The sequence below is a fragment of the Salmo trutta genome, unplaced genomic scaffold (assembly GCF_901001165.1).
Source record: "Salmo trutta unplaced genomic scaffold, fSalTru1.1, whole genome shotgun sequence".
Classification (NCBI taxonomy): domain Eukaryota; kingdom Metazoa; phylum Chordata; class Actinopteri; order Salmoniformes; family Salmonidae; genus Salmo; species Salmo trutta.
In genome coordinates this window covers 7,830-27,856 of record NW_021822741.1, presented here as the reverse complement: position 1 = coordinate 27,856, position 20,027 = coordinate 7,830, and the positions used below count along the sequence as shown (strand labels likewise).

Sequence of the window (20,027 nt, the reverse complement as noted above, 5' to 3'; positions counted from 1 at the left end):
GTATTCCATTTAAGAATGAGGGAAGCCACTGTGTTCTTGCGGACCTTCAGTGCTGCAGGATTGTTTGGTACCCTTCTCCAGATCTGTGCCTCGACACAATCCTGTCTCGGAGCTCTACACAAAATTCCTTTGACCTCATGGCTTGGTTTTTGCTCTGACATGCACGGTCAACTGTGGGACCTTATAGACAGGTGTGGGCCTTTCCAAATCTTGTCCAATCAATTGAATTTACCACAGGTGGACTCCAGTCAAGTTGTAGAAAGGGTTTTGGTCAGGGAGGTGCTGAAGAACCCGATGGGCACTCGGACAGAGCTCCAGAGTTCCACTGTGGACCTTCCAGAAGGACAACCATCTCTGCAGCACTCCACCAATCAGGGCTTTATGGTATAGTGGACAGATGGAAGCCACTCCTCAGTAAAAAGCACATAACAGCGCGCTTGGAGTTTGCCAAAAAGCACCCAAAGGACTCTCAGACCATGAGAAACAAGATTCTCAGGTCTGATGAAACCAAGATTGAACTTTTTGGCTGAAATGCCAAGCGTCACGTCTGGAGGAAACCTGGCACCATCCCTACGGGGAAGCATGGTGGTGGCAGCATCATGCTGTTGGTATGTTTTTCAGCAGCAGAGACTGGGAGACTAGTTAGGATCGAGAGAAAGATGAACGGAGCAAAGTACTGAGAAATTCTTGATGAAAACCTGCTCCAGAGCGCTCAGGACCTGACTGGCGCAATGGTTCACCTTCCAACAGGACAACGAGCCTAAGCACATAGCCAAGACAACGCAGGAGTGGCTTCAGGACAAATCTCTGAATGTCCTTGAGTGGCCCAGCCGCTCTGGACTTGAACCTGATCAAACATCTTTGGAGAGACCTGAAAATAGCTGTGCAGTGACGCTCCCCAACCAACATCACAGAGATTGAGAGGATCTGCAAAGAAGAATGGGAGAAACTCCCCAAATACAGGTGTGCCAAGCTTGTAGCATCATACCCAAGAAGACTCGAGGCTGTAATCACTACCAAAGGTGCTTCAACAATGTACTGAGTAAAGGGTCTGAATACTTGTGTCAATGTGATATTTCAGTTTTTGCTTTGTCATTATGGGGTATTGTGTGTAGATTGATGAGGAAAAAAACAATTTCATCCATTTTTAGAATAAGGCTGTAATGTAACAAAATGTGGAAAAAGCCAAGGGGTCTGAATACTTTCCGAATGCACTGTATATACAGTACCAGTCAAAAGTTTGGACACACCTACTCATTCAAGTGTTTTTCTTTATGTTTACTATTTTCTACATTGTAGAATAATAGTGAAGACATAAAAACTATGAAATAACACATATGGAATCGTGTAGTAACAAAAAATAGTGTTAAACAAATCAAAATATATTTTATATTTGAGATTCTTCAAAGTAGCCACCCTTTGCCTTGATGACAGCTTTGCAGACTCTTGGCATTCTCTCAACCAGCTTCACCTGTAATGCTTTTCCAAAGGTCTTGAAGGAGTTTCCACAAATGCTGAGCATTCCTTGGCTGCTTTTCCTACACTCTGCGGTCCAACTCATCCCAAACCATCTCAATATGGTTGAGGTTGGGGTGATTGTGGAGGCCAGGTCATCTGATGCAGCACTCCGTCACTCTCCTTCTTGGTCAAATAGCCCTTACACAGCCTGGAGGTGTGTTGGGTCATTGTCCTGTTGAAAAAAAAAAAGATAGTCCCACTAAGCGCAAACCAGATGGGATGGGGTATCGCTGCAGAATGCATATATTTGATATTTTTTATGTTACATAAACTCCAACTTGTTAGATTTTATATTAAGGCTAAGAACATTATAAATATGTTTTAATTACTTCTTGATGTTTGCTCTCAGGAACAATACATTTCTTATATTCTGTTTATATTATATTCTATTACATTCTACAGAACTGTACTATTCTTGTATACCGTACTGTACTATTACATTCTACAGTCCTGTACTATTCTATTACATTCTATAGTCCTGTACTATTCTATTACATTATACAGTATACAGTACTATTCTATTACATTCTACAGTCCTGTACTATTCTATTACATTCTACAGTACTGTACTATTCTATTACATTCTACAGTCCTGTACTATTCTATTACATTATACAGTACTGTACTATTGTCACGACTTCCACCGAAGTCGTTTCCTCTCCTTGTTCGGGCGGTGTTCGGCGGTCGGCGCCATCGTTGATCCACTTTTCATTTTCCATTTGTTTTGTCTTGTTTTCTTTCCATTTCCCTCATTAATTGTTGTGTATTTAACCCTCTGATCCCCCCATGTCCTTGTGTGGAATTGTTTGTTTGAAAGTGCTTGTACTCTATGTTACTGGTGCACGTCGGGTTTGTACCCATGTAGGTTATTTTTGTATTGCCGTGGGTTTTGTATTAAACTGCTCCGGCTATTACCTATTTCTGCTCTCCTGCGTCTGACTTCACTGCCACCAGTTCCGCAACCCTTACAACTATTCTGTTACATTATACAGTACTGTACTATTCTGTTACATTCTACAGTCCTGTACTATTCTATTACAGTATATAGTACTATTCTATTACATTATACAGTACTATTCTATTACATTATACAGTCCTGTACTATTCTATTACATTCTACAGTCCTGTACTATTCTATTACAGTATATAGTACTATTCTATTACATTATACAGTACTATTCTATTACATTATACAGTCCTGTACTATTCTATTACATTCTACAGTACTGTACTATTCTGTTACATTCTACAGTCCTGTACTATTCTCTTACATTATACAGTCCTGTACTATTCTGTTACATTCTACAGTACTGTATTATTCTCTTACATTATACAGTCCTGTACTATTCTATTACATTATACAGTCCTGTACTATTCTGTTACATTATACAGTCCTGTACTATTCTCTTACATTATACAGTCCTGTACTATTCTATTACATTATACAGTATACAGTACTATTCTGTTACATTCTACAGTCCTGTACTATTCTATTACAGTATATAGTACTGTACTATTCTATTACATTATACAGTATACAGTACTATTCTATTACAGTATATAGTACTATTCTATTACAGTATACAGTACTATTCTATTACAGTATACAGTACTATTCTATTACAGTATACAGTACTATTCTTTTACGTTATACAGTACTGTACTATTCTATTACGTTATACAGTACTGCACTATTCTATTACATTATACAGTACTGCACTATTCTATTACAGTATACAGTACTGTACTATTCTATTACATTATAATGTTAGATGATACATAATATATGTTTACTTGGTATGTTCATATACATTTATTATTGGTTTTATGACAAAGTTATGGTAATATTTTGCCTCAGTGTCCTGATGCAGTGTCTCTTGTCGCTTTTATAAAAACACAAAATACTGGAAACTATCAAGTGTGGATTGTGTTTAATAAACTGTTCAGATTAAACTTCATTGTCATTGTTTCACCTTGTTATAACAGTAACTTCAAAGTAGCTTTTAAAATCACACCTCTTGTACTGTACAGTACATACAGTAACTACAAATAATACATTTACATTGGTTTGCATAGCAATAGTGGTTTATTCACTTCCATCATCATATCATCATGTCAGTACAAAATATACACAGACACCTTCAGAAGGAGCAATGTCCAGCACCTACAGTACACACACAACCAGTTACATTAAATATTACTTATTGTCATTTTTAAAACACACATCATGCAGACACTATAGATGCTGTAAAGAGGTCAATGGAACACAGATCGTGGGGGATATAAGAGGGACGCCGGATTGGTGCACATTAAACATATCTGATATAACAAAGTGGATATTCATCAATCCGCCGTGATTTATGTATTGTAAACAGGCCCACAATGTGGCAACTAAAGTTTGATTTGAATATATTTAGCTGTCTTTGCTGCATGATTTAGAAGTTGTCCCTTTTCAGGTTTAGAAGGAGTGACTGATAAATGCTAACTCACCTTCATATAAGCTGGTAGCATAGCTAGCATACAGAAACCGGTGGTGTAGTCAAAGTAGTTTTTAACTGTAATGTAGTTAGTTGGTGACAATGACCTGAACATTGGGGTTGACATCACAGGAGGCTGCTGAGGGGAGGACGGCTCATAATAAAGGCTGGAACGGAGCAATTGGAATGGCATCAATCACATGGAAACCATGTGTTTGATGCATTTGATACCATTCCAACTATTCCTCTTCAGCCATTACCACGAGCCCGTCCTCCCCAATTAAGGTGCCACCAACCTCCAATGGTTGACATCCATACAAGCGTTAAACTCTGGTTTTTACCACAACATAGTACACATACTCTATACTGTAAATAAAAGCCTAAATATAGGTTCATTTTGCTGGGGGGCAATGAGGAGATTTGGGATCTTTCCCTCAAGCGTTTCCATGGCAATTCGATTGTTTCGGTCGAGTTCCATTGACCTCTTTACAGCATCTTTTCAATGCTTTGAGCCAAAGCTGAAGAGACTCCTCGTCCTTAGGAGGTGGCTGCAAATCAAAAGGCGCCTCACAACTGCACTCGCTCCTCAAAAAAGTTTGGGGGTCAAACACTCGTGCTCCATGAACAGCTTCCATTTCTGCCAATTACCGTGGCAACCCCTTACCCAACATAAAATGACCATTTTATGTTTGTAAAGTTGTGAGAAGCGATACTGAGTTAGTTAACTAGCTCCCAACTATTGGCCGGAAGTACTTAACCAGAAGTCACCCACAAAAAAACATAAACAGACCCCGCCCATATTTCCATAGATAATGAGGTGAATAGGACACAATATGGATGTTTGGAGGGTTGTGGGTAATTCCATCAGCCAGGGGATTCCATTCCAGAACATTGAGAGATGGAACATTCTGCAACGTTCGTTGACTGATAATAATATATCTCACAGTTAACAAGTTCGGACCAGGCAGTGAGATTATTGCCTGATTTAAAGCTTTTTGAGTCCACCATTTTGTCCAACTAGTAATAGAGAATAAAGGACATTATTGCATAGTGTGAATGTGATGTCATATAGAATGTAGGGGTAGGGGGGGGGTCTAGGGCCTAGGGATGGATGGGAGAGTGGAGATCCATGGAGGGGTACCTTTTACCCCCCTGACAGCCTTAATGAGTCTGTGTTTGGGGATAGAGGGGAGCTAGGGGTGGAGGCTGTGGGGCTAAATATGGGAACCCTGTCCTTTAGGCCACACCCACAGGAAGTATCACTAAATGACGTTGTCAAACAGATGCATGGACTGCATGATGTTCTCATCCTGGACAGGAGGCAGGAAGGGACCAAAAGCACAACAGGTAAGAAGCAGTTAGAGAAAAGGTTTAAACAGTACAAAAGCAGAAACAGGTTCTTAAATAAATAAAAAGTTTAATATCCAATGTTAGTAAATTAGCTTTTTTGTTTCAATAACTTATGAAAAAGATTGGTGTGATTTTCCACATCTCATCATGTCATGGGGTTGTTCAATGACAGACATGTATTTGTTTAATCTATCACTAGATTCTTTCATTTCAGAGAGACAAATAGATACACAGTTGAAGTCAGAAGTTTACATACACTTAGGTTGGAGTCAGTGAAACTCATTTATCAACCACTCCACAAATTTCTTGTTAACAAACTATAGTTTTGGCAAGTCGGTTAGGAAATCTACTTTGTGTATGACAAGTAATTTTTCCAACAACTGTTTACAGACAGATTATTTCACTTATAATTCACTGTATCATAATTCCAGTGGGTCAGAAGTTTACATACACTAAGTTGACTGTGCCTTTTAAACAGCTTGGAAAATTCCAGAAAATTATGTCATGGCTTTCGAAGCTTCTGATAGGCTAATTGACATAATTTGAGTCAATTGGAGGTCTACATGGGGATGTATTTCAAGGCCTACCTTCAAACTCAGTGCCTCTTTGCTTAACATCAGGGGAAAATCAATAAAAATCAGCCAAGACCTCAGAAAATAAATTGTAGACCTCCAGAAGTCTGGTTCATCATTGGGAGCAATTTCCAAACACCTGAAGGTACCACGTTCATCTGTACAAACAATAGTACGCAAGTATAAACACCATAGGACCACGCAGCCGTCATACCGCTCAGGAAGGAGATGCGTTCTGTCTCCTAGAGATACAAAACAGGTACAAAAGTATCTATAGCCACAGTAAAACGAGTCCTATATCGTCATAACCTGAAAGGCCGCTCAGAAAAGAAGAAGCCACTGCTCCAAAACCGCCATAAAAAAGCCAGACTACGGTTTGCAACTGCACATGGGGACAACGATCGTAATTTTTGGAGAAATGTCCTCTGGTCTGATGAAACAAAAATAGAACTGTTTGGCCATAATGACCATCGTTATGTTTGGAGGGAAAAGGGGGAGGCTTGCAAGCCAAAGAACACCATCCCAACCGTGAAGCACGGGGCAGCAGCATCATGTTGTGGGGGTGCTTTGCTGCAGGAGGGACTGGTGCACTTCACAAAATAGATGGCATCATGAGGACGGACAATTATGTGGATATATTGAAGCAACATCTCAAGACATCAGTCAGGAAGTTAAAGCTTGATCGCAAATGGGCCTTCAAATGGACAATGACCCCAAGCATACTTCCAAAGTTGTGCAAAATGGCTTAAGGACAACAAAGTCAAGGTATTGGAGTGGCCATCACAAAGCCCTGACCTCAATCCTATAGAAAATATGTGGGCAGAACTGAAAAAGCGTGTGCGAGCAAGGAGGCCTACAAACCTGACACAGTTACACCAGCTCTGTCAGTAGGAATGGGCCAAAATTCACCCAATGTATTGTGGGAAGCTTGTGGAAGGCTAACTGAAATGTCTGACCCAAGTTTAACAATTTAAAGGCAATGCTACCAAATACTAATTGAGTGTATGTAAACTTCTGACCCACAGGGAATGTGATGAAAGAAATAAAAGCTGAAATAAATCATTCTCTCTTCTATTATTCTGACTTTTCACATTCTTAAAATAAAATGGGGATCCTAACTGACCTAAGACAGGGAATTTTTACTAGGATAAAATGTCAGGAATTGTGAAAAACTGAGTTTAAATGTATTTGGCTAAGGTGTATGTAAACTTCCGACTTCAACTGTATATCCACGTCACTCTCAGAGAAAAAAGTAACAATGCAAGGTTTTACACAGTTAAATGTGACACATTACACACACATGAAGGTACCCATAAGCAATCATTTCTGATGGAAAAACACATTTGTGGAAAAAAACTTCACATTGTGACGTTTTAAATATTATTAAATCACATCATACATAATCACATCCTATAGAATCATGCTGAAATTTAACACATGCACACACTCACACAGACACACAGACAGACACACTTACACAGACAGACACACTTAGACAGACAGACACACTTAGACAGACAGACAGACAGACAGACAGACAGACAGACAGACAGACAGACAGACAGACAGACAGACAGACAGACAGACAGACAGACAGACAGACAGACAGACAGACAGACAGACAGACAGACAGACACACACACACACACACACACACACCTTTTGACAAGATTCCAGAAATTCCTCAATGGTGACCACGCCATCTTTGTTCTTGTCCATTTTCTGACAGAGTGAAACAGAGAAACAGTTGAATATGCTACTCTGATCCCTGGCCGTGACCCAACACTCCGAAGGGTGTCTCCGTGGGATATGCAACAAACACATTTCCATTTCACACCACACACTGTACACGTTACACACCTACATCTGAAACAGGACAAATATAAGTAACTATTTGACCTTTTGGTTGTTCACAAAGTCAGAATGCAACAATAAGGAGGTTATGTCTAGAGGGTCCTTTTAAAACCCTTTGTGAAAAACACTGGAGGTAGAATTATCTAACCCTGGGGTCTGGATTCAATCAGAAAACACTGGAGGTATAATTATCTAACCCTGGGGTCTGGATTCAATCAGAAAACACTGGAGGTAGAATTATCTAACCCTGGGGCCTGGATTCAATCAGAAAACAATGGAGGTAGAATTATCTAACCCTGGGGTCTGGATTCAATCAGAAAACACTGGAGGTAGAATTATCTAACCCTGGGGCCTGGATTCAGTTAGAAAACACTGGAGGTATAATTATCTAACCCTGGGGCCTGGATTCAATCAGAAAACAATGGAGGTAGAATTATCTAACCCTGGGGTCTGGATTCAATTAGAAAACACTGGAGGCAGAATTATCTAACCCTATGGCCTGGATTCAATTAGAAAACACTGGAGGTAGAATTATATAACCCTAGGGCCTATATTCAATTAGAAAACACTGGAGGTAGAATTATCTAACCCTGGGGTCTGGATTCAATTAGAAAACACTGGAGGCAGAATTATCTAACCCTATGGCCTGGATTCAATTAGAAAACACTGGAGGTAGAATTATATAACCCTATGGCCTATATTCAGTTACAAAACACTGGAGGTAGAATTATCTAACCCTATGGCCTATATTCAGTTACAAAACACTGGAGGTAGAATTAACTAACCCTGGGGCCTGGATTCAATTAGAAAACACTGGAGGTAGAATTATCTAACCCTGGGGCCTGGATTCAATTAGAAAACACTGGAGGTAGAATTAACTAACCCTAGGGTCTGGATTCAATTAGAAAACACTGGAGGTAGAATTATCTAACCCTATGGCCTGGATTCAATTAGAAAACACTGGAGGTAGAATTATCTAACCCTGGGGCCTGGATTCAATTAGAAAACACTGGAGGTAGAATTATCTAACCCTGGGGCCTGGATTAAATAAGATACCGTGCTAAAGCATTTAAAGGTCATTTCCAATTGAGCCGACATCTTCTCAGTTTACCTTGAATGTGCTCTCCACTAACGCATTAACATGGCCTTTAAAATGTGCTGTTGTCTACAAGCAGATTAGGATTGAATCAAGGTTTAGATATGTGGTTAGTTGTGTTACCTGGAAGAAGGTGTTCATCTGATCCTAGATCTGTGGTTAGTTGTGTTACCTGGAAGAAGGTGTTCATCTGATCCTAGATCTGTGGTTAGTTGTGTTACCTGGAAGAAGTTGTTCACCTGATCCTAGATCTGTGGTTAGTTGTGTTACCTGGAAGAAGGTGTTCATCTGATCCTAGATCTGTGGTTAGTTGTGTTACCTGGAAGAAGGTGTTCATCTGATCCTAGATCTGTGGTTAGTTGTGTTACCTGGAAGAAGGTGTTCACCTGATCCTAGATCTGTGGTTAGTTGTGTTACCTGGAAGAAGGTGTTCATCTGATCCTAGATCTGTGGTTAGTTGTGTTACCTGGAAGAAGGTGTTCATCTGATCCTAGATCTGTGGTTAGTTGTGTTACCTGGAAGAAGTTGTTCATCTGATCCTAGATCTGTGGTTAGTTGTTACCTGGAAGAAGGTGTTCATCTGATCCTAGATCTGTGGTTAGTTGTGTTACCTGGAAGAAGGTGTTCATCTGATCCTAGATCTGTGGTTAGTTGTGTTACCTGGAAGAAGGTGTTCACCTGATCCTAGATCTGTGGTTAGTTGTGTTACCTGGAAGAAGGTGTTCACCTGATCCTAGATCTGTGGTTAGTTGTTACCTGGAAGAAGGTGTTCACCTGATCCTAGATCTGTGGTTAGTTGTGTTACCTGGAAGAAGGTGTTCATCTGATCCTAGATCTGTGGTTAGTTGTGTTACCTGGAAGAAGTTGTTCACCTGATCCTAGATCTGTGGTTAGTTGTTACCTGGAAGAAGGTGTTCATCTGATCCTAGATATGTGGTTAGTTGTGTTACCTGGAAGAAGATGTCGACGTGCTCCTTGGGGGCGTCGTTCTGCATACAGGGGTACGTACATGTCCCCATCATATCATAGATAGAGCTCATTATATCAGTCATCTCCTGAAACACACACACACAGAGACGCACACAGAAACACACACAGAGGCACACACACAAATACACATGCGCACATATTCATTTTCACACACACAAACACGCACACACGCACACACACACACACACACACACACACACACACACAGAGGGGAGGATGGGGGAATAGTTTAGAAGAGAGAAAAAAACATATTTGCACACACATACACACAGTTGAAGTCGGAATTTTACATACACTTAGGTTGGAGTCATTAAAACTCGTTTTTCAACCACTCCACAAATTTCTTGTTAACAAACTATAGTTTTGGCAAGTCAGTTAGGACATCTACTTTGTGAATGACACAAGTAATTTTTCCAACAATTGTTTACAGACAGATTATTTCACTTATAATTCACTGTATCACAATTCCAGTGGGTCAGAAGTTTACATACACTAAGTTGACTGTGCCTTTAAACAGCTTGGAAAATTCCAGAAAATTATGTCATGGTTTTAGAAACTTCTGATAGGTTAATTGACATAATTTGAGTCAATTGGAGGTGTACCTGTGGATGTATTTCAAGGCCTACCTTCAAATGTAGTGCCTCTTTGCTTGACATCAGGGGAAAATCAAAAGAAATCAGCCAGATCCTCAGAAAATAAATTGAAGACCTCCACAAGTCTGGTTCATCCTTAGGAGCAATTTCTAAATGCCTGAAGGTACCACGTTCATCTGTACAAACTATAGTACGCAAGTATAAACACCATGGAACCATGCAGCCATCATACTGCTCAGGAAGAGGACGTGTTCTGTCTCCTAGAGATTAACGTACTTTAGTGCGACCAGTGCAAATCAACCCCAGAACAACAGCAAAGGACCTTGTGAAGATGCTGGAGGAAACAGGTGAAAAAGTATCCATATCCACAGTAAAACGAGTCCTATATCGACATAACCTGAAAGGCCGCTCAGAAAGGAAGAAGCAGCTGCTCTAAAACCGCCATAAAAAAGCCAGACTACGGTTTGCAACTGCACATGGGGACAAAGATTGTACTTTTTGGAGAAATGTCCTCTGGTCTGATGAAACAAAAATAGAACTGTTTGGCCATAATGACCATCGTTATGTTTGGAGGGAAAAGGGGGAGGCTTGCAAGCCAAAGAACACAATCCCAACCATGAAGCATGGGGGCAGCAGCATCATGTTGTGGGGGTGCTTTGCTGCAGGAGGGACTGGTGCACTTCACAAAATAGATGGCATCATGAGGACGGACAATTATGTGGATATATTGAAGCAACATCTCAAGACATCAGTCAGGAAGTTAAAGCTTGGTTCCAAATGGGTCTTCCAAATGGACAATGACCCCAAGCATACTTCCAAAGTTGTGGCAAAATGGCTTAAGGACAACAAAGTCAAGGTATTGGAGTGGCCATCACAAAGCCCTGACATCAATCCCATAGAACATTTGTGGGCAGAACTGAAAAAGCGTGTGCGAGCAATGAGGCCTACAAACCTGACTCAGTTACACCAGCTCTGTCAAGAGGAATGGGCCAAAATTCACCCAATGTATTGTGGGAAGCTTGTGGAAGGCTACCTGAAACGTTTGACCCAAGTTAAACAATTTAAAGGCAATGCTACCAAATACTAATTGAGTGTATGTAAACTTCTGACCCACTGGGAATGTGATGAAAGAAATAAAAGCTGAAGTAAATCATTCTCTCTACTATTATTCTGACATTTCACATTCTTAAAATAAAGTGGTGATCCTAACTGACCTAAGACAGGGGACTTTTACTAGGATTAAATGTCAGGAATTGTGAAAAACGGAGTTTAAATGTATTTGGCTAAGGTGTATGTAAACTTCCGACTTCAACTGTACATACATACACACACACATCGTACCATACCTCTTTGGTGATGAAGCCATCTTTGTTGAGGTCGTAGAGGTTAAAAGCCCAGTTGAGTTTCTCTGTGACAGAGCCTCTCAGGATGATTGACAGGCCTGTGACGAAGTCTTCGAAGCTCACAGAACCATTCTTGTGGGTGTCAAACGCTTCGAACAGAAAATGAGCGTAGGTGCTGGAGTCTGAAACAGAGGGGAAAGAGAAAGGGGGATACCTAGTCAGTTGTACAACTGAATGCATTCAACTGAAATGTGTCTTCCGCATTTAACCCAACCCCTCTGAATCAGAGAGGTACAGGGGGCTGCCTTAATCGACATCCACGTCTTCGGTGCCCGGGGAGGAAGTGAGAGAGGGGGATACTGAGAGACTTAAAGGCTGAGAGCGAGAGAGAGAGAAAAACCTTGACAAAGTACAGGCTCAGTGAGAACAGCCTTGCCATTGAGAAGGCTAGACAAAGGAAAACCTGGGTCCCTGTAGAGGAAAGGCTGTGCAACCACAGCAGAACCCGAGACAGAGCTGCATTTCCTGACAAAATGTAAAAAATATAAAACAATTAGAGAGCTTAATTTCCCTAAATTCTAAACCCTTATTCAAGGTTTCAAAGACCTCTCTGATGAGAGTAGGCTACTCGTCCTGTTGGGGGAGGTCACAGAGAGCTGTGGGTTGGCAGCACACTACATTGCTGCCTGCCATAAAATGAGGGACAGTGTCTGACAGACCAACCAACCTGCACATGTCCTTTATGCTTATTGTTCAATAATTGGTTATTTTGACCCTTGGTTATTGTTGTTACTGTTGTCCCGTTGACAATTTTGATCATAATTATTAATTATGTTAGTATTGTAAATCTCTAAGTAAGATTTGGCAATATGTATATTGTAACGTCATGACAATAAAGCAAATTGAATTGAACAGAGAGAGAGAGAGAGAGAGAGAGAGAGAGAGAGAGAGAGAGAGAGAGAGAGAGAGAGAGAGAGAGAGAGAGAGAGAGAGAGAGAGAGAGAGAGAAAGGAGAGGGGGAAACAGAGAGAGGGAGAAACGGATAGAGAAAGAAAGAGACATAGAAAAAGATAAAAACTTACACAGGATTTCATGCACAGGTGCAGCACACACACTTAAAGACACTCACCTCCCTGAGGAAAGAACTGGGAGTAGATTAACTTCAATGTCTCTTCATCCACCACACCACTAGGACATTCCTATTGAACAACCAACAGAATGTTAGAACACACAGAGATGGAGAGACAGAGAGACACCACTAGGGCATTCCTATTGGACAATCAACAGAATGTTAGAACACACAGAGATGGAGAGACAGACAGACACCACTAGGACATTCCTATTGGACAATCAACAGAATGTTAGAACACACAGAGATGGAGAGACACCACTAGGACATTCCTATTGGACAATCAACAGAAAGTTATAACACACAGAGATGGAGAGACAGAAAGACACCACTAGGACATTCCTATTGGACAATCAACAGAAAGTTAGAACACACAGAGATGGAGAGACAGAAAGACACCACTAGGACATTCCTATTGAACAACCAACAGAATGTTAGAACACACAGAGATGGAGAGACAGACAGACACCACTAGGACATTCCTATTGGACAATCAACAGAATGTTAGAACACACAGAGATGGAGAGACAGAGAGACACCACTAGGGCATTCCTATTAAACAATCAACAGAATGTTAGAACACACAGAGATGGAGAGACAGACAGACACCACTAGGACATTCCTATTGAACAATCAACAGAATGTTAGAACACACAGAGATGGAGAGACAGAAAGACACCACTAGGACATTCCTATTGAACAACCAACAGAATGTTAGAACACACAGAGATGGAGAGACAGAAAGACACCACTAGGACATTCCTATTGGACAATCAACAGAATGTTAGAACACACAGAGATGGAGAGACAGACAGACACCACTAGGACATTCCTATTGGACAATCAACAGAATGTTAGAACACACAGAGATGGAGAGACAGACAGACACCACTAGGACATTCCTATTGGACAATCAACAGAATGTTAGAACACACAGAGATGGAGAGACAGAAAGACACCACTAGGACAGTCCTATTGAACAATCAACAGAATGTTAGAACACACAGAGATGGAGAGACAGAGAGACACCACTAGGACATTCCTGTTGGACAATCAACAGAATGTTAGAACACACAGAGATGGAGAGACACCACTAGGACAGTCCTATTGGACAATCAACAGAATGTTAGAACACACAGAGATGGAGAGACACCACTAGGGCATTCCTATTGGACAATCAACAGAATGTTAGAACACACAGAGATGGAGAGACAGACAGACACCACTAGGACATTCCTATTGGACAATCAATTCTTTTTCTTTTTTATAATAATTTCATAAACTTATTTTTATTTAATTAAATGTATCGACTGTAGATTCCACAATACAACAGCAGTAGTGTTGTACCTGAATACATGATTCCACAGTACAACAGCAGTAGTGTTGTGCCTGAATACATGATTCCACAGTACAACAGCAGTAGTGTTGTACCTGAATACATGATTCCACAATACAACAGCAGTAGTGTTGTACCTGAATACATGATTCCACAGTACAAGAGCAGTAGTGTTGTACCTGAATACATGATTCCACAGTACAACAGCAGTAGTGTTGTACCTGAATACATGATTCCACAATACAACAGCAGTAGTGTTGTACCTGAATATATGATTCCACAATACAACAGTCTAGTGTTGTACCTGAATACATGACTATATGTACTATTATTATTACTACTGAAATAAACTGTATTCATTATCCTCATTGCACTGTACTATATTTACTGAAATGCTGTACCACTATACTGCTTTGACAATATCTACAAATTGTATTTCATGTCAATAAAGCAATCTGAATTGGAATTGAATTGGAGCGAAAAAGAGAGAGAAAGAGATAGCGACAGACAGACAGACAGACAGACAGACAGACAGACAGACAGACAGACAGACAGACAGACAGACAGAGAGTCCTCAGGGACAGACAGACAGACAGACAGACAGACAGACAGACAGACAGACAGACAGACAGACAGAGGGTCCTCAGGGACAGACAGACAGACAGACAGACAGACAGACAGACAGACAGACAGACAGACAGACAGACAGACAGACAGACAGACAGACAGACAGACAGACAGACAGACAGACAGACAGACAGACAGACAGACAGACAGACAGACAGACAGACAGACAGACAGACAGACAGACCGACAGACAGACAGACAGACAGTCCTCAGGGACAGACAGACAGACAGACAGACAGACAGACAGACAGACAGACAGACAGACAGACAGACAGACAGACAGACAGACAGTCCTCAGGGACAGACAGACAGACAGACAGACAGACAGACAGCCAGACAGACAGACAGACAGACAGACAGACAGACAGAGGGTCCTCAGGGACAGACAGACAGACAGTCCTCAGGGACAGACAGACAGACAGACAGACAGACAGACAGACAGACAGACAGACAGACAGACAGTCCTCAGGGACAGACAGACAGACAGACAGACAGACAGACAGACAGACAGACAGACAGACTGTCCTCAGGGACAGACAGACAGACAGACAGACAGACAGACAGACAGACAGACCGAGAGTCCTCAGGGACAGACAGACAGACAAACAGACAGACAGTCCTCAGGGACAGACAGCCAGACAGACAGACAGACAGACAGATAGACAGACAGACAGAGGGTCCTCAGGGACAGACAGACAGACAGACAGACAGACAGACAGACAGACAGAGAGTCATCAGGGACAGACAGACAGACAGACAGACAGACAGACAGACAGACAGACAGACAGACAGACAGACAGACAGACAGACAGACAGACAGACATCAGGGACAGACAGACAGACAGACAGACAGACAGACAGACAGACAGACAGACAGACAGACAGACAGACAGACAGAGAGTCCTCAGGGACAGACAGACAGACAGACAGACAGACAGACAGACAGACAGACAGACAGACAGACAGACAGACAGAGAGTCATCAGGGGCAGACAGACAGACAGACAGACAGACAGACAGACAGACAGACAGACAGACAGACAGACAGACAGACAGACAGACAGAGAGTCCTCAGGGACAGACAGACAGACAGACAGACAGACAGACAGACCGAGAGTCCTCATGGACAGACAGACAGACAGACAGACAGACAGACAGACAGACAGACAGACAGACAGACCGAGAGTCCTCATGGACAGACAGACAGACAGACAGACAGACAGACAGACAGACAGACAGAGAGTCCTCAGGGACAGACAGAGAGACAGACAAACAGACAGACAGTCCTCAGGGACAGACAGCCAGACAGACAGACAGACAGATAGACAGACAGAGGGTCCTCAGGGACAGACAGACAGACAGACAGACAGACAGACAGACAGACAGACAGACAGACAGACAGACAGACAGACAGACAGACAGACAGACAGACAGACAGACGTACATTCTTGAAGCCCCTGTAGAGGATCTGTAGTTCTCTCCTGGTGAACTTAGTCTGTTGTAGTAGCTGGTCCAACCCCTCGGGTCTATAACACACTGTAGATAACTCCCCATCCTCCACTACACTGTCTGTAGGAGGGGGGGAGAGAGAGGGAGGGGAAGAGAGGCATGGTTGTTATGCTTAGTAACTACCCCCTATTGTGTGTGAGAAAGAGGAAGAGAGAAGAAGAAGTGAAAGAGATAAAGATAGAAGACAGTGATACTCAGTTCCCTGTTACCAGTGGTGGAAAGTACTGCAGTTAAAATACTGTACTTTAAAGTACTACTTAAGTCACTTTTGGGGGTATCTGTACTCTACTTTACTATTCATATTTTTGACAACTTTTACAGAAAATAATGTACTTTGTACTCCATACATTTTCCCTGACACCCAAAGTACTGGTTACATTTTCCCTGACACCCAAAGTACTGGTTACATTTTCCCTGACACCCAAAGTATTGGTTACATTTTCACTGAAACCCAAAGTACTGGTTACATTTACCCTGACACCCAAAGTACTGGTTACATTTTCCCTGACACCCAAAGTACTGGTTACATTTTCCCTGACACCCAAAGTACTGGTTACATTTTCCCTGACACCCAAAGTACTGGTTACATTTTCCCTGACACCCAAAGTACTGGTTACATTTTCCCTGACACCCAAAGTACTGGTTACATTTTCACTGACACCCAAAAGTACTGGTTACATTTTCCCTGACACCCAAAAGTACTGGTTACATTTCCCCTGACACCCAACACTACTCCTTACATTTTCAATGCTTAGCAGGATTGTCAATTGTCAAATTCACGCACTTATCAAGAGAACATCCCTGGTCATCTTTACTGCCTCTGATCTGTCGGACTCACTAAACACAAATGCTTTGTTTGTAAATGATGTCTGAGTGTAGGAGTGTGCCCCTGGCTATCGGTAAATACAATAAAAAATCTAGAAAATGGTGGTGTCTGGTTTGCTTAGTATAAGGAATTTAAAATTATAAATACTTTTACTTTTATTTTTGATACTTAGGTGCATTTTAGCAATTACTTTTACTTTTGATTCTTAAGTTTATATGAAACCAAATACTTTTAGACTTTTACTCAAGTAGTATTTTACTGGGTGACTTCCACTTTCACTTGAGTCATTTTCTATTAAGGGATCTTCACTTTTACTCAAGTATGACAATTGGTTACTTTTTCCACCACTGCAGGTAGCTAGCACTGCAGTTAGAGTAGTTTACTTTTTTACTTTTTATCAAGGAGAAGCATCAGAGAGAGATTTTGTTATATGTTATATGTAGCCTTCCCTGTATATGTTATATGTAGCCTTCCCTGTATATGTTATATGTAGCCTTCCCTGTAGCTCAGTTGGTATATGTAGCCTTCCCTGTAGCTCAGTTGGTAGAGCATGGTGTTTGCAACACCAGGGTTGTGGGTTCGATTCCCACGGGGGGCCAGCACAGAAAAAAAATGTATGATATGTATGAAATTGTATGAAATGTATGCATTCACTACTGTAAGTCGCTCTGGATAAGAGCGTCTGCTAAATGACTAAAATGTAAAAAAAAAATGTTTTCTTCTTTTTAGATTACCTTTCACTTACTTAGCTAGCTAATTTAGCAACAACCTAACTCAAATAGAGAGGAATGCTATTTATGTTAGCTAGCTGGCTAAAGCTATCCAACACGGCAACTCGTCTGTGTAGCAGTTAGCGGTTAGCGGTTAGTTGTTAGCGGTTAGCTTCTTCCACCACTGCCTATTACACTTGTTTAGAAAGGGCTCGAAGGGGGCGGAGGAACGGAGGAAGGGGTGGGGATATGCAAATGAGCACTTGCTTTGACTGAGTGAGGGGGCGGTTCTGGAGCGACAGCAGGGCAGCAGCTTGAGGAACCTCTGTTTTATAGTTCGCTTGCTGTGGTTGGATGCTGGGTTACCTGGAAGTAACCAATCACAACACAGATTAGAGCAGGGTGGCACAACCCCATAGAATGGACTCAAATCACACATGCATGCACACACACACAAGTTGAAGTAGTCATTATTCCATCCTGATGCTATAGTTAGTTTGCTGATCTGGCTTTAGGTTATAGTCTCTTATCATAGGTGATATATATATATGAGAGAGAGTTTTATCAGTTAGTGGTCTCTAGTGTATAAAGTGTCACACATAGTGACATAAACTTGCGCTGACCCTCTATGTCTGGTAAACAGCATCAGGGTCCAGTGGTCTTTTAATGGAACATACAGTATATCAGTTTGTCACATGGCATTTTACCTACCCGTGTTTTAACTGTATGTGTCAGCCATGCATGCCCTTTCTCCATTTTGTTTTTATCACTCACTCACTCACTCACTCACATATATATATACCAGTAACCAGTCGTGGTTGTCAGGTTCCGTCTACAGAGCGGAGGGTTCCGAGAAGAACAGCCGTCTCCATGGTAACCTGACAGAGGTGTAAACACAGGAGCGTAAGTTCCTGTCTGCTTCCTTCTCACGGTTCAGTAGTTGTGTGTGTGTGTGTGTCACATGCGTTTTAGGTACCAGCGTTTTTAGTGTGTGTGTGTGTTATCACAGTTCCATCAGACACAACATGGTAGACTATGAAAAGAGCAGGCAGCATGCTATGTTGCTATTGTTTCTGTAGTTGTTGAAGGAGTCTTACTGAAAGATACATTCTGATTGGATTATGTAAATAATCAGAATCCTTCCACTGTATTTTGTAGATTTCTATTCTTTATTTCTTGTGATGTCATCATTCTCTATCTTCACACACGAGAGAATGGTTTGGTGATGTTGATTTATTCCATTCACTTGTGTACCTTAATGGCTTTCAAACGGATTATTGAAGCTTAATGAAACTTTCATTTTGAAAAAACTGAATTTAGTCATCTGACAGAATCTCTGAGTGGTGTTTTGACATTAGAACCAGGCCTTGTCCTTAATGGTACCTTATTCCCTATATAGTGTCCTACGCTTGACCAGGTAGTGTACCTTAAAGGGAATAGGGTGCCATTTGTGACGCAGATATAGTGAGATATTATACATAATACATGACAAGCTGCTCATAAACCCAGTCCAACGCTATGATGCTTCACTCATAAGGGATTAATCAATACCATTCATCAATAATCAATCAATCAGATGTAGTTTGGAAAGTCAGGCCAGTCTGAATGGATCGTCATTTCATTCATTTAGTAAACTCTACAGTTCACATCGCTTCCTATCTCACTCATCCTCATAGCAGGTACACTACATGACCAAAAGTATGTGGACACCTGCCTGTCCAACATCTCATTCCAAAAACATGGGCATTAATATGGAGTTGGTCCCCCCTTTGCTGCTATAACAGCCTCCACTCTTCTGGGAAAGCAGTTTGGAACTCGGTAGTGAGTGTTTCAACCGAGGACAGAGGATTTTTATGAGCTCTTCAGTAAGGCCCTTCTACTGCCAGTGTTTGTCTATGGAGATTGCATGGCTGTGTGTTCAATTTTATACACCTGTCAGCAACGGGTGTGGCTGAAATAGCCGTATCCACTAATTTGAAGGGGTGTCCACATACTTTAGTGTATATAGTGTATTGATATGGTAGTGACTATAATGGTACCTCACCAGCATCATGTCACATCTCTTCACCATGAACAAGTGTGTGGAAGGTCATTCACC

At 41.4% G+C, this 20,027-nt stretch overlaps 1 pseudogene; it reads right to left on the bottom strand.

Annotated features, from left to right (window-relative positions):
* Positions 1-5,073: 5,073 nt before the first annotated feature.
* LOC115184116 (Kv channel-interacting protein 2-like) lies at positions 5,074-18,295 on the bottom strand (annotated as a pseudogene).
* Between the last annotated feature and the right edge of the window lie 1,732 nt (positions 18,296-20,027).